Here is a 21,167-nt window from a genome sequence, read left to right on the forward strand (position 1 = left end):
GGCTGGCGGAGTTGTGGCAAAGCAAAGCAGCTGGGGGATGGGAGAACAAGGAGAAATCCAGGTGTTAGTAGAGGCAGCTGCTCATCTCCTTTATTTTTTGAATGCCCAGGAAGAGCCTGGAGAGAGGAGGGGGAGGAAGAACGAAGTTGGCTGCTCCGGAGCTCTGCAGAGCGAGGGCAGCGCAAGGGTAAATTCACCCTGTGGGGAAATGAATCCCCCGCGCTGGTGCTATGCTTCATCAGCAGAAGTCGCCGCGCTCCCTCTGGGCTTCACGGGATTACTGTTCCCTTCTGCAGCCGCTCTGGCTCTGGGGTCCGCTGCTGTTTGCTTGTTAATCTGTGCGCTGATCTGTCAGAAGGGGTGTCTGGCGGGCTCAGAGCACTGGAAGGCAAACAGCAGCTCCGCAGCCTCCGCAGAGGGAGACTTTGGGGAGGGGAGGGAGGCTTGTTACGTTCAAAGCTCCGGAGATAGGTACCCGTGTTAGCACAACCCCGGGTCCCTTCTCCTCAGGCCTGGTCTACACTGACAGTTAGCTTGACCCGGCGGCTATGTCACTCATAGATGTGAACCCCCCGGCCCTGAGCGATGTACTTGAGCCGACCTAGCCCTGGTGTAGACAACGCTAGGTGGATGGAGGAATTCTTCTGCCAGTCTCGGGGCGGTGGATTAGCTGCACCAACAGGAGAACCCCTCCCTCCAAAGGCTCCACTCCCCTTCCAAGAGCCCAGGGATAGTCAGAACGTGGTTCTCTCGGGAAGGCAGCGAGCTGCTGGTGGCCCTGCTCCCAGGTATTGGTGTCATTTCATGGGCCCGTCGTCCTAGCAGGGACTGGCTTTGGGACCATAACTAACTTCAGCAGGCTGGGAGGATGGAAAAGCTTCCTCCCAGGACCCTCATCAAATCAGGCAGCTTCTTTCTTCTACCACATCATCCGTCTTCCTCTGCGCAGCCTGTGCGCTGGTCCGTGAGCTCGTAATATCCAGTTTGTAAGGAAAGAGGGGCCAGGGCTCCAGCCATTGTTTTACGTTCATAACGGACGCAGCAAGTCCAGAGATGCTGGGGCTTTGAACTGCCAAGCTTAGGCTCAGCCCTGGCAAGCCCTGGCACAGATTAAGCCCTGGCAATACCCCGCCTTGACTCCTGCAGCCCTCCCCCGCCCCCTCTCCGCTCTCTGGGGTCACCTCCTACGTCTGGGCAAACACCACAAGAGACTTCCTGGGAGCACTGGCTCACATGGACTCATCAGTCGACTCCGGCCACCTTTCCCCCTTGCTGAGTGGGTCTCTCCCCATGAGCTGTCAGGCCACAAGTGCCCCAGGACTCAGTGTTTGTGGCTCGCTAACCCACTGTATTGACGTCTGGCTGAACTGACATAGCGACAGCCATGCCAGCATCAGCGCTGGGCCCCGGGGACTGCCCAGAGGTGTCGTCTTGACCGACAGATTCCTCCGCCCTGTACTGCTAAGACACTGCGTGGTCACTGTGTCTCCTCTCCCAGGGGTGTAAGCCAGAAATAGCGCCCCTGACATCAACGGGACTGCAGCTGTGCCGTGAGCGAGAGGGGACGCAAACCCACTGGATTCGCCGCGTGGCAGGGCAGCTTCCCGAGCCCCCTCACTTGGAGCATTGGGGTGTGAACTGCGGTCACTCCAGAGTCACTCCGCAAAGAGCCAAGCCGGCAGTGAATGTGGCCAAAGCAATTCTTTTAAGGCAGTTAAATGAGTAGAGTTGGGTGTGATGAAGTGAGAATTTTCTGTAATATTTATATGAATCCTATGTGTGCATCCGATGAAGTGAGCTGTAGCTCATGAAAGCTCATGCTCAAATAAATCTGTTAGTCTCTAAAGTGCCACAAGTCCTCCTGTTCTTTTTTTAGTTTCCCCTGTATTTCTCAAGGCTGCTCAGTGTGGGGAAAGGGCAGTTTGCTCTCAGGGAGGCTAAAAGACATAGGTGGCCATTTGCCCACTGTCTGAACCAGGGTGGGGTGTTGAAAAGGCCGACCCCATATCACTGGAGCATCCAAGACTACAATGGCAAACCCAATTGCCAGGACACTGACCCCTCATGCCCCGTGCCTCAGGGGGAGATGGGTCTCCCTCCCGCAGCAGGGAAGCTGGGCACAGATCCCAGCTGGAGAACAAATGGTGGGGGAGGTGTGAGTGGGGGAGGGGGAGGGGGGGTAAGAGTTGGCTGCTGGGAGTAGCCGGGACTCTCACCTAGGATCTGACCAAGCAGGTTGGACAGACACAAGCACCCTGACACTGGGCAGATAATCGATTTTCCAGTTTGCTGGCAAATCCGACTAATCCGGAAAAATATCATTTCCAGTCTAACCGAAAACCTCATTTTTTGAAACTTTTGATGAATCAAAAACTCAACCCCCTGCCCACCCCACCAAAGCCCATTTGGGGTCAAATGAACCATTTCTTTTGACTGTAAACTCCTTGTCTTGTGTTGAACATTTATTCACATCTATATTCTTTCCCCAATAAAATGTTTGAAACAAAATGTCACTTTGAGCCCCAGACTCAAAATGTTTCAATTTTTCAGATTTTTTAAAATTAAGAACATAAGAACGGCCATACTGGGTCAGACCAAAGGTCCATCCAGCCCAGTATCCTGTCTGCCGACAGTGGCCAATGCCAGGTGCCCCAGAGGGAGTGAACCTAACAGGTAATGATCTAGTGATCTCTCTCCTGCCATCCATCTCTACTCTCTGACAAACAGAGGCTAGGGACACCATTCCTTCCCCATCCTGGCTAATAGCCATTAATGGACATAGCCTCCATGAATTTAGCAAGTTCTCTTTTAAACTCTGTTATAAGTCGTAGCCTTCACAACCTCCTCAAGCAAGGAGTTCCACAGGTTGACCTTGCACTGTGTGAAGAAGAACTTCCTTTATTTGTTTTAAACCTGCTGTCCATTAATTTCATTTGGTGGCCCCTAGTTTTTATATTATGGGAACAAGTAAATAGCTTTTCCTTTTTCACTTTCTCCACACCGCTCATGATTTTATAAACCTCTATCATATCTCGCCTTAGTTTCCTCTTTTCCAAGCTGAAAAGTCACAGCCTCTTTAATCTCTTCTTATATGGGACCCGTTCCAAACCCCTTGTAACGGTGCTGCCTGTGGGAGCCAGCTGAGGTCACTCAATCAGGGTGAACTGCAAACAGAACGGGGCAGACAAACCCCAAAGGCTGGTGGATATTCCAACACTTAGATTTACCCAGCCAGCCCAAAACAGCTTCTATAGTACTCCCTGGTTACTCAGACGTCCAAATAATGCAATTCCCTTAAAGTGCCAGCCACAGGCCTCCATCCAGACACACCTGTCAAACATAGGATGATAAATTCTGAAAATCTTATTTCATCATATAAAATAAAAGGTTCTCCTGACCCCAAAGGACCAAGCCCCACACGCAGGTCCAACTATAACTTCGATCTTACCCCGAATACACGCTTACAGTCAATTCTTATTAACTAAACTAAAATTTATTAAAAAAGAAAAGAGAGAGAGAGAGTTGGTTGAACGAGCAATATACAGACAGACTTGAATTCAATTCTTGAGGTTCAGATACAGAGCAGAGCTGAGCTTGTAGTTGCCAGAAGTCCTTTTAGAAATAGTCCAGAGGTTACAGTCCAATGTCGATCTTCAGGGTGACTCCAGTTAGTGGCTGGGGATCTCAATCCTTATGGCTTAAGGTTTCCCCCTCTTGAAACCCAAAGCCGATTGGAGATGAAGAAGGATCGTGTCTCCAGGGTTTTTATACATTTCCAGCAGCCTTTTGGCCAGAGAAAACAATCGGCTCAAGCTTCCTTCTCCCAAACATCCTGGCAATTAGCACAGGGTCATTCATCCATTGAGCAGTTCAGACACCGGTTACCACAACCTTCAAAGAGACATATTTACAATAATACTATGGCCCTCCAGTGTCTTCCTAAATGTTAATATTCCTCTTTTGATCTTTGAATCAAAGCTGTAGCCATAAATGAGACTTGTTTGCTGATATCACAAGACCTCAACAAACATCTACCCTTCTATCTCTAACAATACAGGATACATTTCAAAGCTCTATTGATTTACATCTCTTCCTAACCAGTCTTTAAAGTCCGGCCATGGATCAGGTCAGTCTGTGAGTTAATTAACTCTTTCTGGCCCTGTGTCACCTTTCAATGAGATATTATATTACACTCATAACGTCACACCCCTAATCATTTTAGTTGCTCTTTTCTGAACCTTTTCTAATGCCAGTATATCTTTTTTGAGATGAGGGGTCCATATCTGTACGCAGTTGTGGAGAAGTGGGACTGTTCTTAATGTTTCCTCTGAATAGTGTGGGGGTGCCTCAGTTTCCCCTATGCAGTCTTAAGTCTCTAGGGGGTGGGGTAAGGGTGTATGATCATTGCAGAGCCCTAGAGGGCAGGTGTGTGCAGGGGTCTGGACACAGACAATGGCCGACACCCTGTTTCCTGGCAACTGATGGCCTGGGCCCTTCCCCCCTGCGAGGTGAGATCTAAAGGGTTAGAGAACAAAGGAATCCGGTGACCTCCTGGCCCAGGAAAGGGACAAAGCCCAGAGGAGGAGGGGCTGGAGGGAGCTTCAGTTTGGGGCTGGCTGGAGACATGGAGTGAAGGGCAGATGGGGTTGTCTGGCTCACGGCCCCCCAAAATGGACCCAGCTGAGGGGTCCGGTTCTCTGCACCTACAAGCTCTTTGTTAGACCATGTTCCTGTCATCTAATAAACCTTCTGTTTTACTGGCTGGCTGAGAGTCCCGTCTGACTGTGGAGTTGGGGGGCAGGACCCTCTGGCTTCCCCAGGACCCCGCCTGAGCAGACTTGCAGTGGGAAGCGCAGGGAGGGGCAGAGGAGGCTGAATTCTCCGAGGTCAGACCCAGGAAGCTGGAAGCTGTGTGAACTGTGTGTTCACACACAGGCTGATCACAGAAAGGAGACTTCCCCAGAGTCCTGACTGGCTTCGTAGGGAGCAGTTCCAGAGCATCGCCCGGGGACTCCGTGACAGCTGGTGGCAGCGGTGGGATGTACTGCACCCCGTGGATGGCGCTTCCTGCAGTAAGTGACTGGGGAGCAGTAAAATGAAGGGGGATTGACGGGGACCAGGCGTGCTGAAGATTCAGAGAGAGACGGTTTCAGGTGGCGGTCAACCCCTGGGAGTGTGTGACCAGAGAGAAGGACTTTTGCAGTAAAAGGTCCCCCGGGGGATTGCAGCGAGCAGTCCAAGAGCGGTCCAAGGGGTGGAGGAGTCTGCCACTCGACCCTGGCAGAGAGGTAGTGACCTCGAGAAGGGCTGGCACACGAGGGGTTCTCCCTGGAAACCGTGGGGAGCTGAGAGCACACAGGCCTGTGAGTCCACAACAACTTGGGAAGAGCGGAGTGACCGTCTCCTGAAGAAGGACATTGTAACCCTGTGCAGAAAGAGAGGGTTTCACACTGGAAAGTTCACCAAGGCACAGTTCATCCTGCAGCTGGAGGAGGATGACCGCTCTAAGGAACAGATTCCTGACCCCAAATGGGGCTATAGCAGGATCTGGGAGCAGCTGGAGTGGCAGCCAAGACTTTGCCCCCGACCAGACGAGGGTCTTCACGATCGGGTTCCCCATCAGGGGTTTGGAGACGGACGGGATTGGAGCTGAGTCCGAGGGAGCAAGAGGACTGTGAGAGACAGCGAGAGCCCGAGAAAGAGCTGCAGAAGCTGCAGCAGCATGAACTGGCGGTGGGGGAGTGGAGAGGCCTAGGGGACCTCCCCGGGGTGAGTGGGGATAGACCCCGGGGGGCCAGTTCCGCAGGGAACCTCGAGACTAAATTGCTGCCCCTGGTTAAGGGGGGGGGGATGTGGATGCCACCTCACTGCCTTTGAGCAGGCTGGCGATTTGAACCAGGGGGATCCTGCGGAAAAGCCCCGGTGTCTAGCTCCCTTGCTGGGTCCCAAGGCCATAGACTCCCTCAGCCAAATGGGTGGGGAGGTGGACAGGCTCCCACTCCTGACCCCAACCTCTATGTCTGTGTGGAGTCTCCTGGGCCCAGGCCCCTCAGACCCCCAGTGGGAGCGGAAGGTGATGGTCAATGGGGAGACATTCCTGGGGTGGTAAGATCCTGGGACAAAGAGAACTGTTGTCAGGCCCTGGGTGGTGCAGCCTCAGAGGCTGAGGGGCTGTGTGAGCTGGGTGAGGGTCCCAGGGACGAAGTCCCTCGCCCTGCCTATGGCCCAGATTCCTGTGCAGACCCAGGAGGGGTCGGGCTGGCTGGCTGTTGGGGTTCTCCAGGATACCAGCTGCAAGACCCTGTTGTGGGGTGACTGTGTCTCTTTGGGACAGGATCCAGGCCCTGCTCCTGTAACTGCCGAGGGTTTGAATTTGAATCCAGGGAACCAATCGGCGGAGAGGGAAATGGTCAGTGAAAATGCAGATGACCTGGCTGGCAGCGGGGAGAGCTGCTAGGCTCAGGGTACCTGCCTGCCTGGAACCAGACCCCTGGGGCTCCCCGCCCCCCTTGCACACCGGAGAGGGGGCTCACGCTGGCTCTGATGCAGTGAGGAAAGCAGCAAGCTCGCTGCCTACCCCCACTGGGACAGCAAGGGGAGTGCTGAGCACAGTGGGAGCTGAGACCCCAGCTGAGTTGGGGGAGACACAGGCAGGGCAGGGGATCTGTTGGGAGTGGCAAGGTGCTTGGTAAGGAAAGTTTGGATGAGCCCAGGCAGCCTTGTGAGCTGATGGCTGTGTCTAGTCAGCAGGGTGGGAAGGCGAGGAGAGTGGAAGATGAGTGTCCCTGGACCTTACCTGGTACCTGGCTGGAGAATTGTGACAGGGAAGGAAATGTGTCTGTGTCTGTCAGGGGTATTGACTTGCCTATGGAGGGAGCTACCCCGATCTCCAAGCAGTTGTCTGTGACCAGCCTTGTGTGCTGGGACCAGGGGAATGAGATCCCAAGCTGCGTGTCTGGGAAAGGAGAAAGTGTCTCTGGCTCTTTGTCGGTGGAGCAGACAGAAGGGGCCTTTCAGCCTGTGCTGGTTGAGGGGAGTGCAGTTGTCTCAGAGCTGGTTCTGGATTCAGCTAAAGCCCAGGAAGGAAAGGGTCCTAAATTTGTGTCTGCTCGGGAGAATGGCCCCGTAACTAGGTTGCATCCAGTTAGTGTCTATGTAAAATCCCAGAGACCAGACAATTCTGGTGCTTGTATTTTGCCTGTTGCTCGTGTGTTGTTGGGAAAGGGTGGAGCAACTCTCTCTAACCAGGGTGAGATCCTAGCCAGGGCACAAGGAGAGCATGGAGGTGATTTGATTGTGTTACCTACTGAGGGTGTGGAAACCTGCAGCAAGAAGGAAAAGATTCCTGAACTTGTGTGTGGCAAAGGGAAGGAGAATGCTTCTGACCTTTTATCTAGGAAGTCTGTAAGTTTGCCTGAAAGGGGATTGTGTAGGAATCCGCCGGATGGGCCAGAGGTGATTCTGGATGTAAGGGAGACCCAGAAAGAGTCTGTTGTTGCTCAGGAAAGTGTTCCTCTAGAGAAAGCCCTAGGTGAAGAGGGTAAGAGCAGAATTTCTGTGAGGGGTGAATTGTTGCATAGAAAAGCTCTCGGGAAAGGAATCCTCATGGAGTCTTTGCAAGCAGTTTACTGCAACTGAAGGATGTGAAAGTGATTTAATCAAGAAAGTTTCAGTTCCTAACAGCCAGAATTTTCTGTTGTGAATGGATCCACTGACTTTCCTGTTGAAAGATCCAGTGTGGATAGCTTTGAGAAGGTCTCAGATGAAGTGAAAGCTGTTAAGAAAGTTAAACAGTCCGATAACCAAGTGGCTGTGTTTGGCCAGCTTGTTGGGGAGAAGACCCAATCCCAGTTTGACCCCTTGGGGTTTTGGGGTGGCCAAAGGGCACGGGCCTCATAAACCTTCCCACATGCGGCCTGCGAGTGCTATCGACCACCCCCAACCTAAGGGAGGGCGTGAAACTGGAAGGGCCTGGTGTAACTCCTACCAAGGAATGGGAGAGATGCTGGGGCATCCATGGGAACGTTGGTGGCTTCGAACTTCCCCAGGTCACCGGCTAAAGTGACCCCGCTCAGTTCGATCTCGAAGGGGGGAGAGATGTGACGAAGTGGGACTGTTCTTAATGTTTCCTCTGAATAGTGTGGGGGTGCCTCAGTTTCCCCTATGCAGTTCTTAAGTCTCTAGATGGTGGGGTAAGGGTGTATGATCATTGCAGAGCCCTAGAGGGCAGGTGTGTGCAGGGGTCTGGACACAGACAATGGCCGACACCCTGTTTCCTGGAAACTGATGGCCTAGCCCTTCCCCCCTGCAAGGTGAGAGCTAAAGGGTTGGAGAAGAAAGGAATCAGGTGACCTCCTGGCCCCGGAAAGGGGAAAGCCCTGAGGAGGAGGGGCTGGAGGGAGCTTCAGTTTGGGGCTGGCTGGAAACATGGAGTGAAGGGCAGACGGGGTTGTCTGGCTCACGGCCCCCCAAAATGGACCCAGCTGAGGGGTCCAGTTCTCTGCACCTACAAGCTCTGTGTTAGACCATGTTCCTGTCATCTAATAAACCTGTTTCACTGGCTGGCTGAGAGTCACGTCTGACTGCGGAGTTGGGGGGCAGGATCCTCCTGCTTCCCCAGGACCCCGCCTCGGCAGACTGGCTGTGGGAAGCGCACGGAAGGGCAGAGGATGCTGAATGCTCCGAGGTCAGACCCAGGAAGGTGGAAGCTGTGTGAGCTGTGTGTCCTGCAGACAGGCTGCTCCCAGAGAGGAGACTTCCCCAGAGTCCTGACTGGCTTCATGGGGAGCAGTTCCAGAGTATCGCCTGGGGACTCCGTGACAGCAGTATTCAAGATGTGGGCGTACCATGGATTTATATAAGGGCAATAAGATATTCTCCATCTTCTTCTCTGTCCCTTTTTTAATGAGTCCTAACATCCCATTTGCTTTTTCGCCTGCCGCTGCACAGTGTGTGGACGTCTTCAGAGAACTATCAACGATGACTCCAAGATCTTTCTCCTGATCGGTTGTAGCTAAATTAGCCCCCATCATATCGTATGTATAGTTGGGGTTATTTTTTCAAATGTGCATTACTTGACATTTATCCACATTAAATTTCATTTGCCATTTTGTTGCCCAATCACTTAGTTTTGTGAGATCTTTTCGAAGTTCTTCACAGTCTGCTTTGGTCTTAACTATCTCCAGCAGTTTAGTATCATCTGCAAACTTTGCCACCTCACTGTTTACCCCTTTCTCCAGATCATTTATGAATAAGTTGAATAGGATTAGTCCTAGGACTGACCCTTGGGGAACACCACTAGTTACCCCTCTCCTCCGTTCTGAAAATTTATCATTTATTCCTACCCTTTGTTCCCTGTCTTTTAACTAGTTCTCAATCCATGAAAGGATCTTCCCTCTTATCCCATGACAACTTAATTTACATAAGAGCCTCTGGTGAGGGACCTTGTCAAAGGCTTTCTGGAAATCTAAGTACACTATGTCCACTGGATCCCCCTTGTCCACATGTTTGTTGACCCCCTCAAAGAACTCTAATAGATTAGTAAGACATGATCTCCCTTTACAGAAACCGTGTTGACTTTTGCACAACAATTTATTTTCTTCTGTGCCTGAAAGAATTTGGCGAAACCCACCCAAATTTGCAAAGCATCTCCGTGGCACCGAATCGGCATTCTGCACCAGTTTAGTGAGGCACTTTACCCTGCTGTGTAAACGAGCCACCTTTGGAACAGGGGTCACCCAGGACATGCCCAGAGATGCTTTGGGTCATTGTGGTGATGGCAGAAAGTCATTGATGAGGATTGCAGTGAGCCCCGGGGTGTATTTTGGGGAGTGGGACATTGCTGAACTCAGCAGGGGGACAGAGCTCTCAGACCCCTTGTTAAAAGCGCCAGGCCAGGAGCTGAGCATAAAATGATCAAGGGGCTGCTTTGCAAAGCAGGATTTAGGAGCAGATAAAATCCCCAGTGCAAACACCCCCCCTCCACCCCCGCCGATCCTGGAGCTGCTTTCCTTGCCAAGCCCCAGGAGCGGATTTGCTTCACTGGTGCAGTGGCTTAGCATGGTGGTGGGGGAGAGCAAGTCTCTGAGAGATGACACAAAACGACATGGCAGCAAACTGACTCCAAACCTGCCATGTGCCCCAGCGCCAGTGTGCTGGGTCCCTGCCTGTGTGATGCTCCTGACGGATCTGCCACCCCACTGTCCCGCCGATCGCCCGCCAGGCCCAAAAGACAGATTTGTGCAGAGATTTCTGGGGCTGGCGTTAGGGCCAAGGGGGACGATTCAGCATTTCGCTCTGAATTAGCCCTGCCTGTGTTTTAGCGCAGGAGGGGGGTAAGTCTCCTGTAACAGCTCTGTTCCCCTGCCTGGTGCTGTGTCGAAGTGCGTCTGTGGGCCCAGGACCCGGTAAGGTCAGGTCCTGCGAAGGAGAGGGAGGTGAGGTTTCACTCAGGGCTGGGACCCTCAGCTGGTGGGACCCTCCCCAGGGCTGGGACATTGCGCTGGTGAGATGCAGGGACTCCCGCAGGAACTGTGACCCACGGTGGCTTTGTCACACTGTGTCGGCTGGTGCTGCTCCAGCCAAAGCAGAAAAACAAAGGAAGGAGAGAAGCAGGCGGCTCTGGGGGAGTTTGGGACCCGCTCTCCAAGTACCCCTAAAGGAGATGGGGGTGGGGAAAGCCAGTGCCAGTCCCATCAGGAACCAAAGCTGAAGTTTCTGTGTGTGGGAGCTTCTGCCCCCCCTCAGCCCTGGAGACCATCCTCACCCTGGGGGCCAGCGGCTGGACAGGTGCTGTGGGGAAGGGCTGTTGTATCCTATGATGGGGATGGGTGCGCTAATGGCAGAGGGGGGGCTCTGAGCACATCCTTCCCCCAGGGCAGGGAGAGGGAGCCCAGGCCTCTCGCTGGGCGTGATGGCAGCTCACATCAGTGCAGGCCGTAGCCGGAGCGAGTCCAGAGCAGCCGGTGCCAGGGTCTAGGCCCCAGTGCAGCGCGAGGTGGACCGGCGGGGGCGGGCTCCTGGCCGTGGTACAGCGTGAGTGTGAATGCCCAGTGGGCGAGGGAGCCGATGTGCGTGTCAGGGGACCCGGGCTGTCCTTTTCCACACACATTGGCACCGCTCAGCTCGCTCTCAAAGGCTCATGAACTGAGCCAAGGGAAAGTGCAAGAGAAAAGCCTGTGCGAGACAGCGTGTGAGTGAGTGAGTGTGGACGGAGGCTGCTGGCTCTGTGAGTGTGTGTGAGAGTGAGGTGGGGGGGACAGGCCAGCATGAGCCGGGAAGGGTGCGTGGCAGGTGTGCCCGCCCAGGCGTGAGTAGCGCTAGTGAACGTGGGTGTCGGGAGGGGGCACACGCCTGCGCTTAGGAAGGAGAGGGCTGCTGGTGGCAGAGTTTTAATCAAAGCCGGGGCTGCTGCAGGGCCGCGGGAAGGGAGGGGAGCTGACAGGAGGAAAGGACAGGGAAAGAAGGATGCCTTTGGCAACGTGTGAGGTGGCTCCTTGCAGGTCCCTGGCCAGCCAGCTGTCTGGCCAGCAGAAACGCACAGGGCAGCCCCAAAGCAGTGAGGTCTTTGTTTTACTGCAACCCTTGGGAGGATGCCACCGCCCCCTCCCCTTTCCGCAGAGCCCCCTGGGTAGGGAGGTCCCTGCAGCCCACCCCAGTCCAGGTGAGAGCAAGCAAAATTCAGATGGCTCCGCAGAGGCTCTTGTATGTACTCCAGGAAGCAAGTCATCACAGAGCCAATCCTGCGGGGGGCGTGGGGGGCGGGCAGAGCCTAGGCTTCATTCATCCCATTGTCAGTCTATAGCTATCCGACCCCAACAGGAATGATTCGGGCGCTGCTGGAAGAAGGAGGCAGGGAAATAAACTGACCCCCTGGTAGCTACTTGTAAGATTTCAGATTCAAATCCCCCTCTCCCTGCTGGTGCCTGGGGCAAAGTCGATTCCCTGGCAGAGCCCAGCCCAGCTTCGTGCACCCCAGGGACAATGGGCTTTGGCCATGTAGTTGCATCTGGAGGTTTTGATGAGCATGTGGTCCATCAGATTGCCCAGAACATGGGGAAAGGTGCAGGGGAGGAGCATCCCAGCCCAGCACATTGGGACCCAAACTGTCTGAGGCCCTGGTGCCCTGCAGAGCACTACATGTAAATCGCTGCAGAGCCAGACTCTGCGGGCAAGGGCTGGAACAATGGATCATGCAGAGAGAGGGAGGCAGAACACGCATTGGCCAGGGCGTTACACTCCCACAGTGTGTGAGATACTCATCACGGGACGGAGCCGGGCACCGAGAACTGACAGCACCCACAGACCCCATGGACAGCAGCTACTGCAGGCAGATAGCAAACCCCCTGGGTAAGTGACCCTGCAGGGAAGGGCCAAGGAGCAGAGCCCTCAGCATCCAGCCAGGGCACAGTCCTCTCTTCTGGGCCAGCACATAGCCTGCCATCGGGTCCCCAGCTGCAGGACCACCCCAGAAGTCCTAATGGTTTGGAGACCTGCCCTACCCCATGCAGAGACTGGATCTCAGAGGGGAAGCCTGAGCTTGTGCTGGTGATGTGGGCTCAGCAGCTGCTCACGTGGGCTTTCCCCCATGTAATACACTAGGGTGTGGGAGCGAAGGCTCGGCACAGCTGTGGGAGACAGATAGGTGCAGTTATTGACATGGGACAATGTCACCCACTGTGGCCAGGGTGTGAGGGACACTCCCCCGACCAGGGATGGAGAATGGCCACGTTCCCAGGGACTCTGGATTCTGCCTGGGTCTCCTTCTCTCCCCATTCTCCATTCTCCTGCCTGTCTGGGGGTTCTCTTATCTCCACAGCTTGTCTCTCTGGCCCACCTGCGGGGACTTCGATCCAGGTGAAGGGGCCACATTTCACACGTGGCTTCAGCTAACCCTGATTCCAGTGTATTTGGCTGGCCAGTGCCCTGGGGGTCCCACCTGACCTGGCGCGTGGGTTTTAAACACCCCCCTAACCTGGTTGGGACCCATCCTCACTGGCTAATTTTACATGAATTGAATCAAGACTCCCGAGTCACTTTGCCCTGCTCCAAAGGGGCAAGTCCTCTCCCTCCTCCATTCCCTCTGTGCCTCTCTCACTCCCCTGGCCCAAGTTCTTCAACAAGCCAATGCGCCTGCCAGGGGGTTGCGAAACATTGCCCAGCCCGGCTGTCTCTGCCTTTTGCTGCGAGTGTCTCTGGTTAGCACCCTTCAGATGACAAATGTCCCATCCTCCTGGCATTCCCGTCAGCTGCCCGGCGCTGATTACAACCATCAATCACACTGAAAGGCAGAAGATTCATCACTGATATTTGCCTTCTTTTCTCTTCGTTGCAGGGGGACAATATATTTCCTTATGCCATTTACGACGAGCTTTGGGCCTATTTTTGCTGGTGCTGGGTGCTAGCCTGGCTTTACCCATAAACCTCCCTGGCTGGGCCTGGGCGAGCGGTCACCGCCCACCAATGGACTCAGAACCCGAGCAGCTGACCAGGCAGTGGGACACGTCTCCCATATGCACCACATGGGTGACACAGCGCACAGAGCCCATGGACATTACGTGTAGCACTTCGTCTCAGACCAGCAACCCGGGGCAGCCGTTCTGAAGGATGTCGCCTGCAGTGATTGGCCGTCAGAGTGATGTCATTCATGGGGCGGTACTTCCTGAAGTGCCACCTTTTGTGGTGGGAGCCCCAGGAGTCCACAGCCTCTGGAGTGGGCAGCCTAGCTCATCTCTGTGTGGATCAGCTGTTGTGGAAGGGAACGGGAGCCCGGCAGTGGCTCGGGGGAAAGCAGCCAGCTAGAGAGGTCACCGCATGGCCAACACGGCTACAGCACTGCAAAGGGCATGGAACGGTGGACTTGTCATGGGCGCGGGGGCTGCTTTCTTAGCGCATCGCTGGGACGGTGCCCGGCGCCCTCTGTTAAATGGAATCCTAGCCCCGGTGCCTAAGTCACCATGAAACACAGCACCTCGCAACGGCTGGCATCTCGGACTGGCAGCACCTCCTAGCTCTCTTCTCTGCTGCCCCTGGAGAGCTGGCAGCGTGGTCTCGCCAGGACCACAAGTTACAAAACCTTTGTGTGAGACCCAGACCCTGGGCGAAGGCACACCTGTCTGTGCATGGCCCCCTGGGGCTGCCAGGGCGAGTGATGCTGGGGAGAGGGGATGCTCAAAGCCAGATGGCGTCTTTTCTGCATGCAGCAAATCCTCTGTGTGAGACTGCCGGAGATGAACTCTTCAGTTCTCCTGTCTTCTCCAGTTAGCGGCTCGCTTGCATGGCATATGCCCTTCATCCCAGCCCTCTCCTGCTGCCTCTGGTCACAGACAGGGAGCGGGGGCGGACAGGCTCTCGGGAGGCACTGGCTACAACGTGTCTGAAGCTTTCAGATCAAGACCTTTTCCTGCTTTCAGACACTTTTCTAAACTCCCAGAAGTCACCCTCTCTCCAGGACGGAGTCTCCCTGCTGTTCCGTGGCTGCTTGGCTCACTTCCACTCTCCTGAGACCCCCCAGGGCCTGCTCCCTGTTCGGTTTCGCAGCGGTGGGTGGGTACTGCGTGTAGAGGCCTCTGGAGCCGGGAGTGCTGGATTACTGGGTCAGTGAGGTGCTGGAGCGGCGAATACCTGACTGGAGAAGCCCTTCCACTGGGTCACTCCGGGAATGATTGCCATTCGGCTGCAGAAAGCATTCACTTCCAGCTGTCTCGAGGCCTTGCTGTTGCTAAGAAAACTCTCCGATTGCATGGAGCGGCCCAGAGGCGAATGCGAGGGGGACTGGAAACACCACGGGGCTCAGACCGGCGGGCTTTCGTCCACTTGACTTTCAAGACGGCTTCAACATACCAGATTAACCCCCCTCCCTCGTCCAGGTGCGCTCCAGACGTCCTGGTCCCCAGGAGACCCCGGGGCTTCGGCTACCTTGCAGAATGTGCCATGCGTGGAACCCGCTTGTCAAAAATGATCTTAATAAAGTTCCAGCAGCGAGCTGGACAGGGGGACTTTTTAAAATTAGCTTTTGGAAATGGTTCTCCCAAGGCCCAGGTCTGGGAGAGGAAAAGAGCCCCAGGCTGGCAGGGCAGGCATGCAAGCTGCTGGATCTTTAGTGTCCAGAGGGTCAAACCGTTTTCACCACTGGCTGCAGCCAGCCTGGTAGAGTCCCGGTGGAGTCAGTGGGGCCAGAGGAGTGGAGCAGAGTTTTGGGGTGGGGAAGGGGACGCGAAAGGATTTGGAGGTCAGGAAGATGATGCTTGTGAATGGTCCCTGTTAGTCTGCACAAAGGGCCCTGGCCCCCAGCCCCAAGTATCCGACTGGCTTCCAGGCTGGGGCCATGCAGAGCAGCTGCTGCCTCGTGGGAGAGACAACCAAGTTCTCCCATGCCTCTCACTCCTAAGCAGGGCTCCTTACCTCACCCTCATTTGCAGACATGCCCTGGCTGCATTGTCTGTCACTAACCTCCCTGCTGACCTGATTGCTCTGGAAAACTTCCAGTGCATCTGTGCCCATCTCTTGCCAGCCCCACCATGCTCCCCACTCAGGGCCAGCTAAAAACGCCGGGTCCCTGCTTCCTGGCAGTGGAGGATTGGGCCCCATAGAGCCAGTCAGTTATCAGGGAGGGTATCCGTTCATTCACAGCGTTTCAGGCTAGCTAGTCAGGCCTTTGTTTGCCATCCATTCCCCACAGATTGAGCCCAGTAACTTGTGTTTGACTGCAGTACCTTCCATAGGGTGACCCGACAGCAAGTGTGAAAAATCGGGACAGGGTGTGAGGGGTAATAGGGGCCTAGATAAGAAAAAGCGCCAAATATCGGGACTGTCCCTATAAAATCAGGAGCTCTGGTCACCTTAACCTTCCAGCAGGGCAGCCTGTCTGGATGTGGCACTGTCCAGACATGGAGAACCTACCACTTCCCTGGGGAGTTTGTTCAATGGTGAATCACCCTCACCCAGTGCTTAATCTGTGCCAGGGCTGAGCCCTGGGGTGGCACCTTGAGATTTGGCAGTTCATAGCCCTGGCACGTCTGGGCTTGGCGCATCCGTTGTGAGAGTTACAAATTAAGCACTGCCCTCACCCTGAAAAATGCCTGCCTCCTTTCAGAGCAGAATTTGTCTGGCTTCCGCTCCCAGCCACTAGCTCTTGTTCTGCCTTTTCCCACGCAGTTAAGCAGCCCTTCAGTGCCCACTACTTTCTCCCCAGGAGGGTCCTGGTACACTGTAGCCAAGGCACCTCTCCAGCTGATCAACTAACCAGCCTGGGCTCTGTGAATCACTGTCCAGCATTGTCTCCAGTCCTTGAGCAATGTCTGTGGCTCTTTCCTGCACCCTTTAAAAAATGTGGGCACCAGAGCTGGATGCAGCGTTCCAGGATCCAGTTCACAGAGATAAAATCACCTCCCACCTCCTTCTCCTCCCCTGTTTGTCCATGCCAGGGACGGCGGCATTGCCTTGTGTATAGAGGACAGGGTCACAGGCATCCGTACCAACAGGGCCAGGGCCCAGAAACGTTCCCTGCTGCTAGGCCTGGCACTGTGAGCTGCACTGACAGGGCCCCTGCCAGGAGCCGTGCTGCCGATGCCAAGACCTACAGCTGGGGCAGGTGCTAAGGCCTGCAGTACTGGGCTCTGTGCTGGGGGGGTGGGGGGGGGCGGTGCAGCCGCTTTGCTCTGAACATCAGGGTGAGCGTTCCAGCCTGGACTCCACGCTACAATGCTCAGAGCCCGCTACACACGTCTGGAGCCAAAACTTTCCAAAGCGCCGTCTGTGGTTCCTCTGGACGACTCCCGGGCCTCTCCCTGCTGAGATCTGCCTCTGCTCAGGCCTCATATACGGACCGCCTTGGACTATTAGCCACTACGCTCCTGTCCCTGTGCAAAAGCCGAGGGGAGGGACAGGGCGCCGGGGCTCCGTGGTTCATATGCTCAGGCTGGCAGGTCTACTCGCTGAGGCCAGCTTTGCCAGGGGCAGCCGGGACGTGAACTAGTGGCCTGTCCAGCCCGTGCTGAGTCGGGATGGACTCTCCAGGAACTGCCCAGGCCGGGCAGTTCCAAAGCCCTGCATGTGGCAAGAAGCCGAGACATCGGACCATGGCGAGGGGCTTTTCTCCTTGGGCTTCTCCCCAGCTGGCCCTGGGGAGGCAAAGTTAATTGTTCCAAGGGTTGTGTTTCTTGCACGCTTCTGCCCCCTAGTGGCTCGCACTGTGCGCTGCCTCGCACCGGCGCTGGAAGGGGAAGGTCTAAGTGTCAGAAATGCAAACTGCATGGCAAACACCTGGCCAGCGGAGCTTGGGTTTGCTCGGTCCCAGGCCGGGGCTGGAGCCGAGCGATGACCTCGGCTTAGCTCCTGCCTAGCATTCTAAGGGAGAAAGAAATAACTCCTTATCCTTGGAAAAACAATGAGGAGGACTTGTGGCACCTTAGAGACTAACAAATTTACTTGGGCATAAGCTTTTGTGGGCTAAAGCTCACTTCATCAGATGCACGGAGTGGAAAATGCAATAGGCAGACTGGTAACCACACCAGCTCCCTCCCCACCGGGCCATCCCAGTGGCCCATCTAGCTCAGTATCCCGTCGCCCAGCAGCGGCTGGGGCCAGGTGCTTCAGTGGGAATGAACCGGACAGGGCACTTATCCAGTGACCAACCCCTGTTGTCCACTCCGAGCTTCTGGCAATCATGATTTTTCAGGCTCGGCGCATGATTCTTGAATGCTGGGTGTTGCCAGTCCTGATTTGCAGGTATATGCCCTGTTGGCACATGATGGGCTGAAACCCACAAATTTATCCCCCCCCCCTCCATGGAGCTTTCTTCTGTTGCTATTTTTATTTTAACAAAAGGAAACAAAAAGGCCTCGAGCCCAATGCCCAGAGGAGGAGCAGTTTCCCATACATGCCATATAGTTCATACATTCCACACTGCCCATGCCAACCATAAAGCCTGTATATACCATAAGGCAATGCCAACCATATATGCCCTATGTGAGGTACTGACATAACCTGTGACCATATAGATCATTGTTGCAACCAAGGTCCTGTAGTGGCACCAAATCTTGTATAAAGGGGGTCAAATGAGGTGTCTACGACAAGGTTATGGTTGGCTGGTTAGGATTATGCTGTCTGTATGTGTGTATCATTTTTGTTTAGAGTTATAAGTGTTGGCTCTATGCTGTCTGTATTTCAAACGTGTGCTCTGCTTCTGGGTGATACACCAGACAATTTGGCATCAGCTCTGCCTAGCCTGCTTGATGGCCCATTAAGGACCATCAGCTATACAACTGACCCACTGAGAGAAGGCAGATATGCCTTGTGACTCAGCCAGGCATGCAGGGACCTGCCTGCCTATGGACAGAACTCTAAGGCTTTCAAGCCATGGCTGGGCAGCTTGTATGTGAGACAAAGGAAGCACAAGCCACATGGCAGAGGATATTAAAGGCCCCGGAAACTCCTCCATCTTGTCTTTAATCCTGCTTCATACCTCTGGAGGGACTTTGCTACAAACTGAAGCTCTGAACAAAGGACTGAGTGACCCATCCCAGCTGTGGATGTTCTCCAGAGGCTTGATTTGAACCTGCCGTTTATTCCATCTCTGATACAAGCCTGAACCAAGAACTTTGCCATCCCTGTATGTAATTGATTCCATGTAACCAATTCTAGCTCTCATCTGTCTTTTTCCTTTTATAAATGAACCTTCAGATTTTAGATTCTAAAGGATTGGCAATAGTGTGCTTGGTGGGTAAGATCTAACTTGTACATTGTCCTGGGTCTGGAGCTTGGCCCTTTGGGATCGAGGGAACCTTTTTTCTTTTACTGGGGTATTAGTTTTCATAACCAGTCATCCCCATAACAAGTGACACTGGTGGTGATACTGGGAAACTGGAGTGTCTAAGGGAATTGCTTGTGTGACTTATGGTTAGCCAGTGGGGGGAGACCAAAGTCCTCTCTGTCTGGCTGGTTGGGTTTGCCTTGGTGTGCAAAGGAACCCCAGCCTTGGGCTATAACTGCCCTGCCTGAAGCAATTCGTCCTGAATTGGTCCTCTCCATTGGGTCCCACCAAAGCCAGGCTCATTATAGCCTACATGCCATATAGCCTATGACTGCCATACAGCCGGTGCGGACCATAATGCCATGTGTGCCATACTGCCCATGCCAGCCACACATACCATACTCATTGCTTGGCAGAGATTTCAGAGCTCCCAAGCTGCTCAGCCCCCAGACTCATCTCCGACCCCCCAGCAGTGCCAGGATCATGTTCCATGAAGCGCCCTGGGGCTGGCCCCGTGGCAGGTCCGGCTGCCGGAAGGGAGCTGTGGTGGAGCTCTCCTTCAAAGAGGCCAACGCTTGGAAACAAATGTCAGGGTCTTAAATCTTTTCGGAGGCCCCTAACAGCGCTGGCCAAAGGGGCTCCCGTCACTCCTCCCCGTCTGTCCGCCTCCCCCGTGCCCACCAGCATGGCATGGGAATGGTGCGCTTGAGGCTCAGTTTCTCTCTCGCTTCCCACCCGGGAGCCTGGCTGGCCTCTGGTGTCGGGCCACTCTTGTGAGCAGGGCTGGCGTTAGGGAGCACAGGCCGCCGAAGGCCAGGTGCTTGCGCTCTGCTCGGAGCCACGGCACTTGGTACTTTTCTTGACCTCCAAGGCCAGCTTCCAGGGCCGGCTTGCTCTGAGCTCCCCGCATGGGAACAGCGCCATCAGGGTTATTCGGGGTGACTCTGCTCCCTCCTGCCGGCACCACGCTAACCCAGCCACAGCGCCCTCCTGATGGCGACGAGGAGAGTGGCCGGCAGGTGGGCCGATGGCTACGCACTGAGCAGTGAGCAGGAGGCATGAATGCAGCCGGACGTTTGGCTCTTGGGAGGAAGCCAGGAGGGCAGATGGGCAGACAGTGGCTGGCGCAGATGTTCCGCATGAAGGAGCTCGTCCCCCCACCCCCCTTCCAGCCTGGGGAGTATTAAAATTAAAAGCAGTATTTCAAAATTGGTAGCTGTTCTCCAAGACCTTAATTAGCGAATCTCCTCCCCCCAGGCTGTAATGTAATAATCAAAAACCAAAACCAATCCCTTATCTGAGAGATTGGGAGCAGCTCTGCATGCTTAGGCTGGTAATTAAACACTTCAGTTGCAATTATTTTTGCAATTAGATAAGTCTCTAATTGTTATCATAGGTGGCAGAGTTGGGGGGGTTTGTGCTTGTTCCAGTGAGCTGTTCTCCAAGGGCTGGGATCAGCACGGCTGCTGCGGGTGTAACCCACACTCCTCCTGGGTGTGGTGTTGTCCCATCTAGCGGCACCGAGACTGGTGAGTCTGTTCTACAGTCGTAGCTAACAGCCAGTTGAGGCTCCCACACTGAGCTCGAGTCCCAGGTCTGATCCCGCCCGCCAACGACCAGGGTCTGTCGGTGTTACATGGGCGCTTCCGGTTCCAGCCCTTGCTGCTTTGCCCAGAGAATGGAGATCCTCGCAAACGTTTGGGGGCCCATTGCAGTGGGTTGGGGCACCTCTGTGCAAAGCCCTTGGGGGTGCAGTTCTGTCCTAGGGGATCCCTGCAGGTCCTCGGTTGCAAGGTGGTGCTGTGCCCGGGGATGTGAGGGATCCCAGAGGAAGAGTGTAGGGCAGTTTCAGCTCTTCTCTCCCCAGTTCAGTCCTGCTGTGCCGAATGCCCCTGCAAGGATTAGTGCCCTCAGCTCCACCAAGTAAGGCGGGGCGTAAAATTGGCATGTGCGTGGGAGACTGGCAGCCACATGTGGCTCCAGCCCACGGCGTGTAGAGGGCCAGAGTGGGGCTTTCACTGCAGACAGCTCCCACTGGGCTTCCTGGCCTGGCCCTATCTCCTCGCACAGCCCGTCTCTCAGCCACCCCCGAGCTGCCCCGCGGCAGAGAACACCAAAATAAAGCCCCAGCGAGGGCCCCGGCTCCCAGAGCTTTTCCATCAGCCATCTCCGCCGGCGCCCGCCAAGCTCGAGCTCTGACCCAGGGACCCCAGCAGGCGCCTTCTTACACCCCACACTTCTCTCTAGGCCGTCTGCCTGGAAGTCACCTAGGAGCTGGATTCTTTCTCCTGCTCTAGGCGCCTACCCACTCCCAGTAACTTCCTCGCCCCATTGAGCTCTTGCTGGACCAGCTGTTCTTCAGCCAGCACCTGACCCCCAGCCCTAGGTGGGGCCAGTCACACTGTGACAGGTGGGT

This window comes from Lepidochelys olivacea, assembly GCF_965140295.1.
Source record: "Lepidochelys olivacea isolate rLepOli2 genome assembly, chromosome: 8".
NCBI lineage: Eukaryota > Metazoa > Chordata > Testudines > Cheloniidae > Lepidochelys > Lepidochelys olivacea.